Source organism: Cervus canadensis, chromosome 20 (assembly GCF_019320065.1).
Source record: "Cervus canadensis isolate Bull #8, Minnesota chromosome 20, ASM1932006v1, whole genome shotgun sequence".
NCBI classification, from domain to species: domain Eukaryota; kingdom Metazoa; phylum Chordata; class Mammalia; order Artiodactyla; family Cervidae; genus Cervus; species Cervus canadensis.
In genome coordinates, this window is record NC_057405.1 from 22,919,524 (window position 1) to 22,935,354 (window position 15,831).

The 15,831-nt window shown below is 41.8% G+C and overlaps 2 long non-coding RNA genes across 2 annotated transcripts in view; both read right to left on the bottom strand.

Moving 5' to 3' along the window:
• The window catches only part of LOC122422610, a 129,287-nt gene that overhangs the window by 54,040 nt on the left and 59,416 nt on the right, over positions 1–15,831 (bottom strand). The window lies entirely within an intron of this gene.
• LOC122422613 overlaps positions 844–15,831 on the bottom strand; it is a 39,957-nt gene continuing 24,969 nt past the window's right edge. The window contains exons 2-3 of the long non-coding RNA XR_006263918.1: positions 12,756–12,815; positions 844–908 (exon numbers count right to left, since the gene is read on the bottom strand). This is a non-coding gene — a long non-coding RNA (uncharacterized LOC122422613). The remainder of the gene's footprint in view (positions 909–12,755; positions 12,816–15,831) is intronic.

A 15,831-nucleotide genomic window follows, 5' to 3' on the forward strand; every position in this document is an offset into this window, starting at 1 on the left:
GAGTCAGGGCATGAGTTACCACCTCTGCAGGGAGAGCCTGCCCTGGCTCCTGCTCAACACCCAGACGCCCACGATGACTGACCAACCGCTGCAGGGACAACGGGCCCCTCTTCTGGACAGAGACCCAGAGCCCGTTCTGGAAACACCAGGTCCAGGGGAGCTGTGGGCTCTGCAGCCGCTATCCCTGTCTGCCCCCCATGGATGCCATCAACTCGCTCCCCACCCAGGGGAGACTGACTTCCCTTCCCTTGAGGGTCTGTTCGTTTGGATTTTCTCTACCTATTTTGTGCTCTTTTACTTGTTCTATGGTGTTCTGTACTTTTCTTGGTTCAGTTGGAATGAATAAAATTATTCATTTATTTAATAATAACAATTTAGTACTAGCAATTATTGTTGTTTAATAATTGTTATTGTTGTTAACAATTATTGTTGTTCAATAGTAACAATTACTAAAAAGTGTTGGAATCTGGGAACACGGAGGACCTACAAAGGGCTGTGTAACCATGGCCACCTTGTAGTTTCAGACCCTTTGAATATTTACGCCTCACCTCCCAGCAAACCCTGTATTCACGGCAAGCACTCCCTGTTCTTCCGTCTCCCTGACCACGAACAAACTTGAAACCTTTTCTCTTCATTTCTTCTTATATTCTGGGTGTCCCCATCAATGACTATCAGTGAAACAATGAGGTCCTTTTGTTCTGACTCCCCACATTTTGCAAGGCTACGTTTGAGAATTCTTGTTTTTCTTTCATTTGAAGTACTTTTGAGTATCGAAAGGATGGTGTAGGTACTTTCAAGATATCATGGGCCAGATGAGGCCCTTTAGGCAAATGCCATCATATTCCCCAGGCAGACATTGCTGTTGTTAAGAATGACATCTCAGCCAGAAGGCGAATGCTGAACTTTTCCTGTGGCACAAACAAACTCAAAAAATCAGCCAAGAAAGAGAGCTGGAAAAACAAACAACCCCAACAACTAGGAAGCCATTCCTCAGGAGACAAGGCTAGAGAATGACCTATCATCCTGGAGACCCAAAAACCCTCTAGAAAATTCATGTTCTGGAAAGAAGAGAACACATGGGAAGAACGAAGGAGAGGCAATGCACATGGCCAGTCTAGCTTAGAGATGGCCTGACCGCTCCAATGGAGACACACCACTGGAAACCCTTTGCAGACAGCAGTGATGGTCATCACCATGGTAACTGTTCTGTCTGGTGACAACCTGCCCTGGGCACCAGCCGAGGGAGCAGACCTGCTTCTCGTCCTCTGGCCCCACACCACCTCCTCGTGAAGGCGGCTCAGGTGCCATCCTGCCCTGCCAGCCTGTCTGACCCATCCATGGGCTCTCACCACCTCCAGGGCAGGCCTCCACTTTCTCCTCTCTCTGCACCGTGAACCTGCACACAGTGGGCCTTCAGAACCTCAGGAGACTCGAGCCATTCCCCCTATAGCCAGAACCTTCCCCAGGCATTCCAACGCCTGTGGAGTCACTTTGGCGCAAGCACGGGTTCCAGAACCCTGGAGGCTATGACACCCTCTCCACTGTGAAGAGTCCGGTCCCTTTGTACAGAGCTTCTGAGCTGTCAGATCTGAGCTGTTGTTTCATTGTCAGCTCTGTCCGTCCGGTGGCAGCCAGGCGGGCCACGCTGCAGACAAACGAGCTCACAAGCTGAGTTTCAAGGGAGCTATGGCAAGGACAGTGAGGGATACAAACTGAGTGAGGGGCCCCACAACATGTGGAAAAGGCCTGTGGTGTGCAAGTGGGGACTAGGGCCCCCAAGGTCCACAGAAAGAGAGGTACTCGGGAGCAAAGGCCGTTGGCTTCTCCTCTGGCAGCTCCACATGGCAGCCTGTGAACAGGAGTCAGCAAAGGTGGTCACGAGAGAGTGACTCTGTCACTTCCTCAGAAATCGAGAGAAAGGTGTCAGTGTCAGTGGGAATCTGGAGGGTGTGGTGGGGTGGATGAAGCCAGGTGCCCTTCCTCCCTTCAGCGCAAACTGCTTTTGGAAATCTCAAAGCTACCACATGGCAGTTACCAAGTCAGGCCCCAACAGTGTCCAGTATGGGCTGATGCCTTAGCCCCTGACACACGGACAGCCCACACCAGTGGCTTCCCTGCGTTCAAACGGCAGGATCCGGGGCTTCTGTCTGGGTGCACGCCTCCTTGCTGGAGCCACGTCACCCCCTTCTCTGAGCAGCAGTCTCATGCTCTAGAATGAGGACATGGACTGCTCCCTTAGCAGGTTTCTATCTCAATCCTGTGAAGACTACTTCGGGTTATCCTAGAATTAATATCTGACCCGAAGAGATATCACCTCATCCAGATTCAACTGGAGTCTCCCAGCGGCATCTGGCATTTCTTCCTGAAGCCAGCCAAAACCCACACAGTTGCATTTCCATGTTTCCACTTAGCCAGCTGAATAGAAAACCCGGCGAGGTTCAAACAAGCTGACAGACAAGCAGAAGAGGACTCACGAGCAGACGGTTTCCCCTCAGGTCTCAGGAGGAGCTGCGGGTCCACACCGGGAACGGGCGCTCTCAACCCCTGGGCTCAGCAGCGCCTTCATCCTCAGGCTGGCGGCTCTGCCCTAACGGGAGCTGGAAGGCCACCAACCGCCCCAGGCCGTCCTCATTCCCCTTCCACTGCTGGAGCCTGACGACAGCCAGCTGCACCCCTTCCGGCAGAACCAGAGCCCCTCTGCCCCTTGATTCCAGGGTCAAGCCTGGCCCTGGGTCCTGATTGCTCACTGCCCTAGTCCTGAGCCAATCACGGTGGCCAGGGAGGACGGAACACACCCACTGCCCAGGTCCAGGTCATGTCACCTTCCTCTAGGCCACGTGGGAGCTGCTCGCCGTGTGTCAGGGCTGGACACAGTGCGATGCCCCAAGAGCAGGGCTAGGAGTCCAGTCACTGTGTCCGTGTGCTCAGAGTCCTGGGACGTGCTTCCACGCATCCTCTCAACGCACCACTTTGTCCTCTGCAGACAAAATGGTCATGACACACCTCTGCCCTTCCCAAGCCCTGTTTCACATTCAAGGGAGCAAGGACTCCTGTTTCAGGATGGGTTTGGAGATCCTCTGCTAGCCTATTAGAATAAATTATTCAGTCAAAAACCACCCGCAAGCACCATCACATGCTGCTCCGACCTTGGAGGTCTATTCGTTGTTGTTTGGAGTCGAGGGCGTGGCCCAGGGCGAGTGAATTTTCTGCAAGGAAGCACCTGAGACACTGAATCACAGAATCACTTTGCTGTATGCCTGAATCTAAAATTCATTACAAATCAACAATGTTTAAATTAAACAAAAGGATTCACTCATCAAAAATTGTTCTAAAATGTGTCAAGTTTTTCTTTGAAGTGTTGGTTCTTGGTATGTGTCTAATCTTTGGTGGTTTCTGTGAGGTAGGGACCTGACGTCCTTTCCCAATGGATATCAACTAGTCCCAGTGGGCCTCCTTTCTCCCTTTACGTGTTTAGAAAGACTTCTCCAAATTCAAAGTATCAAAGGCTTCAGGTCTTTTTGGTCATTTGGGAAGCACCCAAGAGGCAGGTGTCCTTTTCCGAGTCTTCTCCTCGCATTTGGCCACTGCCAGGTTCTGGTATACACAAGTGCCCCAGAAAGTTCTGTGTAGTGAACCGTGCATGTTTCTGTGAGGACAGAGGATGTGAGCACGGAGGAGGGGCTGAGTCCATAGCGACCACTGACCATGCTGAGCAACTCCACCGTCAAGTCTGGCTGAGACTTCCAAAGGCAAGTTCTCTGTTTCTTCCTTTGGTGTCTGGCTGCACACAGGAAGGTTGGTGGATTGGGACTTTGGTCTCTGGGATCAGCAGTGGAGTTGAATCTAACCAGCAGATTAGACTCACAGCCTGATTGTCCATTCTGTTTCCACCATGTGGGCTCTCCTGAGCTGGAGTGGAGATATTTCTGATACATTTCTGCTAAAGGCCTGAAAAGCAGTCAATCCTTCTGCTTCCCACCCCCTGCCTTGTCTGTACTTCTGTCATTTTTTTAAAATAGAGTTCATTATTAATCTTGTTAGTCCTTGTGTCATTCTGACAGTCAGGCACCTGAGGCTTAATAGACCTAAAGCTCCCGAGAGCTCTTGGCCTGGTGGACACATGGAGAACTCAGGGAGCAGCACCACATCACACTGGAGCCTGGACCAGAGAGAAGGTCCTTGCCAGGAAGAGGCCGGCCCTGCGGTGGGGGTTCTGAGTTATCTCTTCTGATCTTTTATCCCCTGGTTCTTCGTTCAGGCACCACTCTGAGATCTGGAAAGGAGGTGGCCTCCCTCCCTGACCCACAGCTAGTATCATTTTTGTCGTTGTCCTCGTCCAGCCCCATCTGACTCCCCAGCTCCATACTTGACCTTTGCCCACAGGATGAGGAGAGCACAGTTCCAGAGAATTTTACACAAGGAGAGGCTGCTGGCGACCCTCCAACCCCCTGGTCTCCATAACCATTTCCTTTTAGTTTCACAACCCTGGGAGGAGGTTGGTGTTGTGTCCATCTTGTAGTTGAAATGGTTGAGCATCAGATCATTGTGTGATTTGCCCAGGGTCACTCAACAGGTTAGCAAGTCAGCGGGGATATGAACCCAAAATTCCTACCTCAGAGTCCATGGCTCTCTAGGTCTTTCAGCTCCTGGGTTACAATTATTTCAAGGTATTTTATTCTTTTTGATGCATTTATAAATGGGACTGTTTCTTCATCTCTCTCTCGGATGGTTCATATCCTGTTATCTGGATGATTTATTAGTTCTAACAGTTGTTTTCCTGTGGAGTTGTTAGGGTTTCATATCATCAGTTCAGTTCAGTCTCTCAGTTGTGTCTGACTCTTTGTGACCCCATGAATCGCAGCATGCCAGGCCTCCCTGTCCATCACCAACTCCCGGAGTCCACCTAAACTCATGTCCATCAAGTCAATGATGTCATCCAAACATCTCATGCTCTGTCGTCCCCCTCTCCTCCTGCCCTCAATCTTTCCCATCACCTGTGTCTTTTCCAATGAGTCAGCTCTTCACATCAGGTAGACAAAATATTGGACTTTCAGCTTCAACATCAGTCCTTCCAATGAACACCCAGAACTGTTCTCCTTCAGGATGGATTGGTTGGATCTCGCCGCAGTCCAAGGGACTCTCGAGAGCCTTCTCCAACACCACTGTTCATAAGCATCAATACTTTGGCGCTCAACTTTCTTTATAGTCCAACTTTTACATCCATACATGACCACTGGAAAAACCATAGCCTTGACCTGATGGAACTTTGTTGACAAAGTAATGTCTCTGCTTTTTAATATGCTCTCTAGGTTAGTCATAACTTTCCTTCCAAAGAGTAAGCGTCTTCTAATTTCATGGCTCCAGTCACCATCTGCGGTGATTTTGGAGCCCAGAAAAATAAAGTCAGCCACTGTTTCCCCTCTTTCCCCACTATCTGCCATGAAGTGATGGGACCAGATGCCATCATCTTAGTTTTCTGGATGTTGAGCTTTAAGCCAACTTTTCCACTCTCCTCTTTCACTTTCATCAAGAGGCTCTTTAGTTTTTCTTCACTTTCTGCCATAAGGGTGGTGTCATCTGCATACCTGAGGTTATTGATATTTCTCCCAGCAATCTAGATTCCAGCTTGTGCTTCCTCCAGCTCAGCGTTTCTCATGATGTTCTCTGCATAAAAGTTAAAGAAGCAGGGTGACAAGATACAGCCTTGACATACTCCTTTTCCTATTTGGAACCGGTCTATTGTTCCATGGCCATTTCTAACTCTTGCCTTCTGACCTGCATACAGGTTTCTCAAGAGGCAGTTCAGGTGATTTGGTATTCCCATCATTTTCAGAATTGTCCACAGTTTATTGTGATGCACACAGTCAAAGGCTCTGGCACAGTCAATAAAGCAGAAATAGATGTTTTTCTGGAGCTCTCTTGCTCTTTCAATGATCCATCGGATGTTGGCAGTTTGATCTCTGGTTCCTCTGCCTTTTCTAAAACCAGCTTGACATATCATGTCATAATGTAATAGTGACAGTTTTCCTCCTTCTGGTCTAATGGGGATGCCTTTTATTTCCTTTTTGTTCCCTAATTGCTCTGGGTAGCACTTACAATACTACGGTGAATAAAATTGGCAAGAGCAAACATCCTTGAACTATTCCTCATCTTTAGGGAAAACTTTCAGCTTTTTATCACTGAGTCTGATGTAAGCAGTGGTCTTATATAGCCTTTAGGATGTTCCATGTATAAACACTTTATTGAAAGTTGGATTGATATATAGATATTACACTTGATCAAGAGCTTTTTCTGCAACAGTTGAGGTACTCATATGACTTTTATTCTTTATTTTGCTCATATGCTGTATGACATTGATTGATTTGCAGATCATGTCATCCTTGCTTCCCTAGAAATGATTCCATTTGATTATAGTGTATGATTCTTTTAATGTATTCTTGAATTTGGCTTGCTAATATTCTTTTGAGGATTTTTGCATCCATTTACACCATAGTTGGGCTTCTCCGATGGTTCAGATGTTAGAGAATCTGCCTCCTTTTGGGAGACCCAGGTTTGATCCCTGGGTCAAGAAGGTTCCCTGGAGGAGAGAACAGCCACCCTCTCCAGTATTCTTGCCCAAAGAATTCTTTGGACAGAGGAGCCTGGCAGGATACAGTCCGTGGGTCACAAAGAATCGGACACGACTAAGACTAACACAAACGGGTCCCTCTTGACATTTTTACATTGAAAATGTTATTTCAGTGAACAAGTATAGTCAAAGGAAAAATGTCAAAAGGAAACAAGTCCTTAGAAGCAAATGACCATAAGGCATAACAAATGAAAAAAATATTCCAAGTAATGACTTTTCAGAAGACTTCAGATCTTTAGAGGAATTCTTTTTAAACTGAATTTAAAGTGAAAACTCTATGTTTAAATATAAGCCTATTTTGGTATTATATTTCTATGATGAGATTTAAATTTTTCAAATTTACATAAGATATTAAGGAATAGTGTATAGCTATTAAAATCATATTTTCAAAACCTTTAAGGAATGAATAAGCACTAATATATAGTGGAAAGGTAGTTAGGAATAGAGGATGATCCCATAGAGTTCAGATGATAGTACAGACCAACTGAGTAAGAGTTTTCACATTCATGTATTTTTAGTTGAGGAATCACTGCTTTACAATGTTTAGTTGCTTTCCCTCATACAACAACATGAATCAGTTGCAAGTATATATTCCCTCTTTGGTGAGCCTCCCTCCCACCTCCCACCATCCCATCCTTCTAGGTCATCACAGAGCACTGTGTTGGGCTCCCTATATCCATAGCAACTTCCCACTACCTAGTTATTTTACATAGATAGTGGCTATTTTTTCATGCTATTCTCTCAGTTTGTCCCACCCTCTCCTACCCCAGATGGGCAGACAAGTCTTTCCTCTGCATCTGTGTATCTAGTTCTGCCTTCCAAAAAAGTTTACCAGTACCATTTTTCAGGATTCCATTTGTATGCATTAAGATATGATATTTGTTTATCTCTTTCAGACTTATTTCAGTCTGTATCAAAGGCTCTAGATTCATCCACTTCAGTTAAATTGTATTTAATCTTTTTAAGGGCTCAGTCAAATTCCATTGTGTATATGTTCCACCACTTCTTCATCCATGCATCTGTCGATGGACATCTTGGTTGCCTCCATGTCCTGGCTTTGTAAACAGTGCTGCAGTGAGCTTTGGAGTATATATGTCTTTTTTTCAATTATGTTTATCTCAGGGTATATATTCAGCAGGGGATTGTCTGGTCCTAAGATAGTTTTAGTCCTGTTTTGAAAGAAACCTCCATAGTGTTCTCCATAGTGGCTGTATCCATTTGTATTCCCTCCAACAATGCAAGAGGCTTCTCTTTCTCCCATTTCCTGTCCAGCATTTATTGTTTGTAGAATTTTTGATGATGGCCATTCTGCCTGGTGTGACATGATAGCTCATGTCGTTTTGATTTGCATTTCTTTAATAATGAACAGTGTGGATCAGGAGAAGGAAATGGCAACCCACTCCAGCATTCTTGCCTGGGGAATCCCAGGGACACAGGAGCTTGGTGGCCTGCTATCTATGGGGTCGCACAGAGTCGGACACGAGTGCAATGACTTAGCAGTAGCAGCAGTGTTGATCATCTTCTCATATGCTTGTGGGCCCTCGTGATGTCTTCTTTGAAGAAATGTCTGTTTAAGTCTTCTGCTTATTTCTTATTTGGTTGTTTGTTTTTCGGATATTGAACTGTATGCCCTCCCTAGAAACTTTGTCGATTAATCATTTTTCAGTTGCTTCGTTTGCGATTATTTTCCCCCATACTGTGGGTTGTTTTTTCATCTTGTTTATAGTTTTTCTTGCTGCTTAAATACTTTGAAGTTTAGCTAAATGCCATTATTTTTTTGTTTGTTTGTTTGTATTTCTATTACTCTAGGAGGTGGGTCAAAGAGGATCTTGCTTTGCTATATGTCAAAGAGTGTTCTGCCTATGTTTTCCTCTAATGTTTTAACGTTTCTGAACTTACATTCAGGTCTTTAATCAATTTTGCATCTATTTTTGTGTATAGGGCTAAGAAGTGTTCTAATTTCATTCTTCTGCATGTAGCTGTCCAGTTTCCCCAGCACCACTTATTGAAGAGGCTCTCTTTTCTGTCTTTTATCCATTGTATATTCTTGCCTCCTTTGTGAAAGAAAAAGGTGCCTATAGATGCATGAGTTTGTCTCTCAGCTTTGTATCTTGTTCCATTGGCTTATCTTTCTGTTCTGTGCCAGTAACATACTGTCTTGATGACTCTAGCTCTGTAGTATAGTCTGAGGTCAGAAAAGTTGAAACCTCTAGTTCTACTTTTCTTTCTCAAGATTGCTTTGGCCATTAGGGGTCTTGATTTTTCCCATACAAATTGTAAAATTATATGTTCTAGTTCTTTGAAAAATGTCATTGGTAATTTGACAGGGATGAATGGAATCTGCAGATTGCTTTGGGTATGACAGTCATTTTCACAATATTGTTTCTTCCAGTTCAAGAAGATCATATACCTTTCTGTTTGTGTCATCTTTGATATCTTTCTTCATACAGCATTTCTGTCTGCATACACATGTTTTGCGTCTTAATTTAGGTTTATTCCTAGATATTTTATTCTTTTTTCAGTTGAGAATGGTATTCTTTTCTTTACTTCTCTTTCTGATTTTTCATTGGTGTTGTATAGGAATGCAAGGGATTTCTGTGTATGAATTATGTGTCCTGTGCTTCACTAGATTCATTGATTAGCTCTTGTAATTCTGTGGTTCTATCTTTAGGGTTTTTCACGTTTAGAAACAGGTCATCTGCAAACAATGAGAGGTTTACTTCTTGTTTTATCTGGATTGTTTTTATTTCTTTCTCTTGTCTGGTTGCTCTCGCTATGAGTAAGAAAACTATATTATATAATAATGGTGAGAGTGGGCACCCTTGTCTGGCTGCTGATCTTAGAGGAAATACTGCCAGGTTTTTACCATCAAGAATAATGTTTTCTGTGAGATTGTCATATATGACTTTTATTATGTTGAGGTAGGCTCTTTCTATGCCCATTTTCTGGAGAGTTGTTTTTTTTCTTTAATCATAAATTGGTGTTGAATTTTATCAAAAAGATATTTCTGCATCTTTTGAGTTTATCATGTGATTTTTATGTTTCAATGTGTTAATATAATGTATCATATTTCTTGATTTGCAAATAGGGAAAAATCTTCACACCTGTGGGATAAATTCCACTTGAACTTGGTGTATGATCCTTCCAAGGTAGCATTCTGTGTTTTTCTTATCTTCTGGTTTTTTTGTTCAAGATTTTTGCATCTATGGTCATCAGGGTTACCATTTTGTTATTTTCTTTTCTGTGTGGTATTTCTTCTGATGGCTTTGGTATCATGGTGATGGTAGCCTCACAGAATGAGTTTGGGAGTGTCCCCCAGCCTGCAGTTTTTGAAAGACTTTGATCAGGATGGGTATTAACTGACATGAAAAATGCAGCTGATGCATCAATAGATTAGATGATTCAGAAGGACACATCAGTAAGCTGAAATACAGAGTAATGGAAATCACCCAATTTCAGCACCAAAAAGGAAAATTAAGACAAAAGTTTGAGGGAAGGTTAATGCATTTGGTGGATAATATCAAGCATACTAACATTCCCATTATAGGGATTCAAGGAGGCGAGAGAGAGAGAAAGATAAAAACTCACACGAAGAAACAATGGCTGGAAATTTCCCTATCTTGGTGAAGGAAACACACACAAGTCCAAGAAGCACAGACAGTCCAATACAGGGTCAGCCAAAAGAGAGACATGCCAAGACACATAGTAAGAAAAATTAAACAAAAAGAGAAAATATTCAAAGCAGAAAGGGAAAAGCAAAAAATAACAAGGGAATCCCCATAAGGGTAACAGGTGATCTTTCAGAAGAAATGCTGCAAGCCAGGAGGGTGTGGCATGACATACTTCAAGTTATGAAAGGGAAAAACTTACCAGCATGATTATTGTGGCCAGCTAAGATCTCACTCAGATTCAAAGAAGAACTCAGTAGTTTTACAAATAAGCAAACGTTCAGAAATTCAGCACCACCAAAGGTGCTTTACAACAAATGTTAAAGCACATTCTCTAGGCAGGAAATAGAAGGGAATGAATAGACTTGGGGGGAAAAAAAAACAGAACCATAAAGTAAATAATAATAGTTTCATACATATCAATAATTAATTTAATATAAGTTGAATGCTCCAACTGAAACACAGAGTGGTTGAACGGAAGCAAAAACAAGATCCATATAACTGCTGTCGTTTATACATCCACGCGACACGTAGGGACACACACAGGCTAAAAGTGAGGGCCTGGAACAAGATATTCCATGCAAATCGAAATAAAAAAAGCTGCAGTAGCAATTCTCGCATCAAATAAAAGACTTTTAAATACAGATTATTGCAAGAACCAAGGAAGGACACTAGATAATGATAAAGAGATAAATCGAGGAAGAACATATTACAATTATAAATAAACATGCATCCAACATAGGACCACCTAAATACATAAGAAAAATACAGCTAACCATTAAAGGGGAACCCGACAGTAAAAAAAATAATAATAATACTAGGGGATTTTAACACCCCACTTATACCAATGTACAGATCATCCATACAGAGAATTAATATAGAAACAGTCCTTAAATCACACATTAGACTAGATGGACCTTATTGCTATCTTTAGCATATTCCATCCCCAAACAGCAGAATACAGTTTTTTTTGTCAAGTGCACATGAAATACTCTCCGGAATGGAGCACATTTTAGGTCACAAATCAAACCTCGGTTAATTTAAGAAAACTGAAATCATAGCAAACATCTTATCCGATAACAATGCTAAGTGATTAGGGACCATTTAAAGGAAAAAAAAATTGTATAAAACACAAACACATGGAGAAATCAAACAGGTCACTGAAGAAATCAAAGAGGAAATTAAAAAATACCTAAAACCAAATGGCAATGAAAAAATGACAACCCCAAACCTATGTGATGCAATTACAGCAATGCGAAGAAGTAATTTTATAGCAATACAAGAAGCCTACCACAAGACATGAAAACAACATCAAATAAAAAACCTAATCTTACACCTAAATAACCTAGAAAAGGAAGAAAAAGAGTCATAAAACCGCCAAAGTCAGCAGAAGGAAACAAATGATAAAGAACAGAGCAGAAACAAGTGAAAAAGAAATGAAGGAAACACTAGCAAAGATCAATCAACAGTAACATAAGTCTTGGAGAAGATGAACAAAATTGATAAATCGTTAGCCAGGCTCATCAAGACAAATAGGGGGAAGACTCAAATCAATTTAAGATAAAAAAGGAGACATTACTACAGACAACACAAAAAGAGAAAGGATCGATCGTAAGAGACAATTAGAAACAACTATCTGCCAATAAAATGGCAACCTGGAACAAATGGACAAATTCTTAGAAAAGTACAATCTTCTAAGACTGAACCAGGAAGAAATAGAAAATATGAATAAATCAATCACCAATCACAAACTCTAACTATGAACACAACAATCACAAGCACTACTAACTGTGATCAAAAGTCTCCAACAAACAAAAGCCCAGGACTTCACAGGTGAAAGCTCTCAAATGACGGAGATGTGACAATCCCTATCCTGATCGCCTCCAGAAACGTGGAGGGGGGGACATCCCCAGCTCATTCTGTGAGGCAACCATCACCATGAACCGAAATGAAACCGAAATACCACATAGAAAAGAAAATTACAGGCTAACATCACTGATGAACATAAACACAAAAATCCTGAGGAAAATGCTAGAAGAAAAAAGAAAAACACACACTAAAAGGATGGTGCATCAAGTTCAAGTGGGGTTTATCCCAGGGATGCAAAGATTCTTCACTATATGCAAATCAGTCAATGTGATACACGATATTAACAAATTGAAAGATAGAAACCATATGATAATCTCGATAGATGCAGAAGAAGATTTTGACAAAATTTAACACCAGTTTATGATTTTAAAATGCCCTGTAAATGAGCATAGAAGATACCTACCTCAACATAATAGAGGTCATACAGGAAAATCTCTCAGCAAACATTATTCTCCATGGTGTCAAAATTTAAACATTTCCTCTAAGATCAGGATCAAGACCATGGTGCCCACTCTCATTCCTATTATTCAATATAGTTTTGTAAGTCACAGACACAGCAATCAGAGAAGAAACAGAAAAAGAATGCCTACCTGAAAAGAAGAAGTACGCCTCTCACTGCTTGCAGATGAGCTGTTTGTTCACAGAAAACCCTAAAGACAGAACCAGAAAATTAAGTGCTAATCAGTGAATTTACGAAAGCACAAGATACAATATTAATACACAGAAATCCTTTGCATTCCTATAACACAACAAGAAAATCAGAAAGAGAAAATAAAGAAACAGTGCCATTTCCCACTGCAACGAGAAGAAAAACATAGCTAGGAATAAACCTGCCTCAACGGACAAAACACGTGTATGCAGAAAGACAGGCTCTATGATGAAAGATGTCAACGAGGAAACACACAGATAGAAAGACATGCCATGTTCTTGAATTGGAAGAAATCAGTGTTGTGAAAATGACTATACTACCCAAAGCAATCTGCAGATTCAACTCACCCCTATCAAACAATCAATGACATCTTTTTAAAGAACTAGGAGTAATAACTTTACAATTTATAGGGGAAAAAATAAGACCCAGAATGGCCATAGCAATCTTGGAAAGAAATGTGGAACTGGAGGAATCAACCTTTCTGACTTCAGACTATACTACCTATCAAGCTAGAGTCATCAAGACACTAAGGTACAGGCACAAAAACAGCAACATAGAGCAATGGACCAAGATACAAAGCGAGGGATAAACCCACACTCCTATAGGCACCTTTTCTTAGACAGGGGAGCAAGCATGTACAATGGAGAAAGGACAGAAAAGAGAGCCTCTTCAATAACTGGGGCTGGAAAATGGGGCAAATGCATGTAAAAGAATGAAATTAGAACACTTCTTAACACTATACACAAAAATAAATTCAATATGGATTAAAGACCAAATATAAGGACAGAAACTATGAAATTCTTACAGGAAATCATAGGCAGAACACTCTTTGACATTTATCACAGCAAGATCTTCATTGACCCACCTCCTAGAGTGACTGAAATATGAGCAAAAATTAAAAAATGGAATCCAGAGAAACTTCAAATATTTAAACAGCAAAGAAAACTATAAACAAAATGAAAACACAGCCCTCAGCATGGGAGAAAATGATTGTAAATGAAGCAACTGACAAAGGATTATCTGCAAAGGACACAAGTAGATCATAGAGCCGGATATTAATCAGAAAAAGACAACCAATTAAAAATGAGCAGAGACTTGAACACATTCCTCCAAAGAAGACATGAGGAAGGCCACCAAATACATGAGAACATGCTCCACATCGTTCATTATTAAGGAAATGCAAATCAAAACTCCATGAGGTATCACCTCTCACCAGTCAGAATGGCCATCATCAACAACTCTAAAAATAATAAATACTGGACAGGACATGGAAGAAAGGGAACCCTCTTGCACTGTTGGTAGACATGTAAATGGATACAGCCACTATGGAGAAGAGAATGTAGCTTTCTTAAAACACTAGGTATAAAGCTCACATATGACCCAACAATCCCCTATTGGGCATATACCGTGAGAAAACAATAACTCTAAAGAGACACATGTTTCATCCATCTCATTAGAACTGATTCAAATGAATTCTTTTTAATGGCTGAGTAATATTCCATGGTGCATATGTACCAGAGCTTCCTTATCCATTCATCTGCTGATGGGCATCTAGGTTGCTTCCATGTCCTGGCTATTATAAACAGTGCTGCAATGAACACTGGGATGCACGTGTCTCTTTCAGGTCTGGTTTCCTCAGTGTGTATGCCCAGAAGTGGGACTGCTGGGTCATATGGCAGTTCTAGTTCCAGTTTTTTAAGAAATCTCCACACTGTTCTGCATAGCGGCTGTACTAGTTTGCATTCCCACCGACAGTGTAAGAGGGTTCCCTTTTCTCCACACCCTCTCCAGCATTTATTGCTTGTAGACTTTTGGATAGCAGCCATCCTGACTGGAGTGTAATGCTACCTCATTGTGGTTTTGATTTGCATTTCCCTGATAATGAGTGATGTTGAGCATCTTTTCATGTGTTTGTTAGCCATCTGTATGTCTTCTTTGGAGAAATGTCTGTTTAGTTCTTTGGCCCATTTTTTGATTGGGTCATTTATTTTTCTGGAATTGAGCTTCAGGAGTTGCTTGTATCTTTTTGAGATTAATCTTTTGTCTGTTTCTTCATTTGCTATTATTTTCTCCCAATCTGACGGCTATCTTTTCACCTTACTTATAGTTTCCTTTGTAGTGCAAAAGCTTTTAAGTTTCATTAGGTCCCATTTGTTGAGATGGATGAAACTGGAGCCCATTATACAGAGTGAAGTAAGCCAGAAAGATAAAGAACATTACAGCATACTAACACATATATATGGAATTTAGAAAGATGGTAACGATAACCCTATATGCAAAACAGAAAAAGAGACACAGAAGTACAGAACAGACTTTTGAACTCTGTGGGAGAAGGTGAGGGTGGGATGTTGCGAAATAACAGCATGTATATTATCTATGGTGAAACAGATCACCAGCCCAGGTGGGATGCATGAGACAAGTGCTCGGGCCTGGTGCACTGGGAAGACCCAGAGGAATCGGGTGGAGAGGGAGGTGGGAGGGGGGATCGGGATGGGGAATGCATGTAACTCTATGACTCATTCATATCAATGTGTGACAAAACCCACTGAAATGTTGTGAAGTAATTAGCCTCCAACTAATAAGAAAAAAATAAAAAAAATAAAGAGACACATGTATCCCAATGTCCACTGAAGCACTATTTAAAATAGCCATGGCATGGAAGCAACCTAATATCCATCAGTAGAATAGTTGATAAAGAAGTTGTAGAACATATACACAATGGAATTTTACTCTGCCATGAAAAGGAAAAAGATACGAGTCAGTTTAATTGAGGTGGATGAAGGTAGAACCTGTGATACAGAGCGAAGGAAGGCAGAAAGAGAAAAACAAATGTAGTATATTAATGCATACACATGGGATCTTGAAAAAATGGTACTGGTGAACATTTGAAGCGCAGATATAGGTACACAGATGTAGAGGAAGGGCTTGTGAACTCAGCTGGAGAAGGAGAGGGTGGGAGGAATTGAGAGAGTATCAGTGGTTTCATGGTAGCCACTACCATGTGTAAAACAACTAAC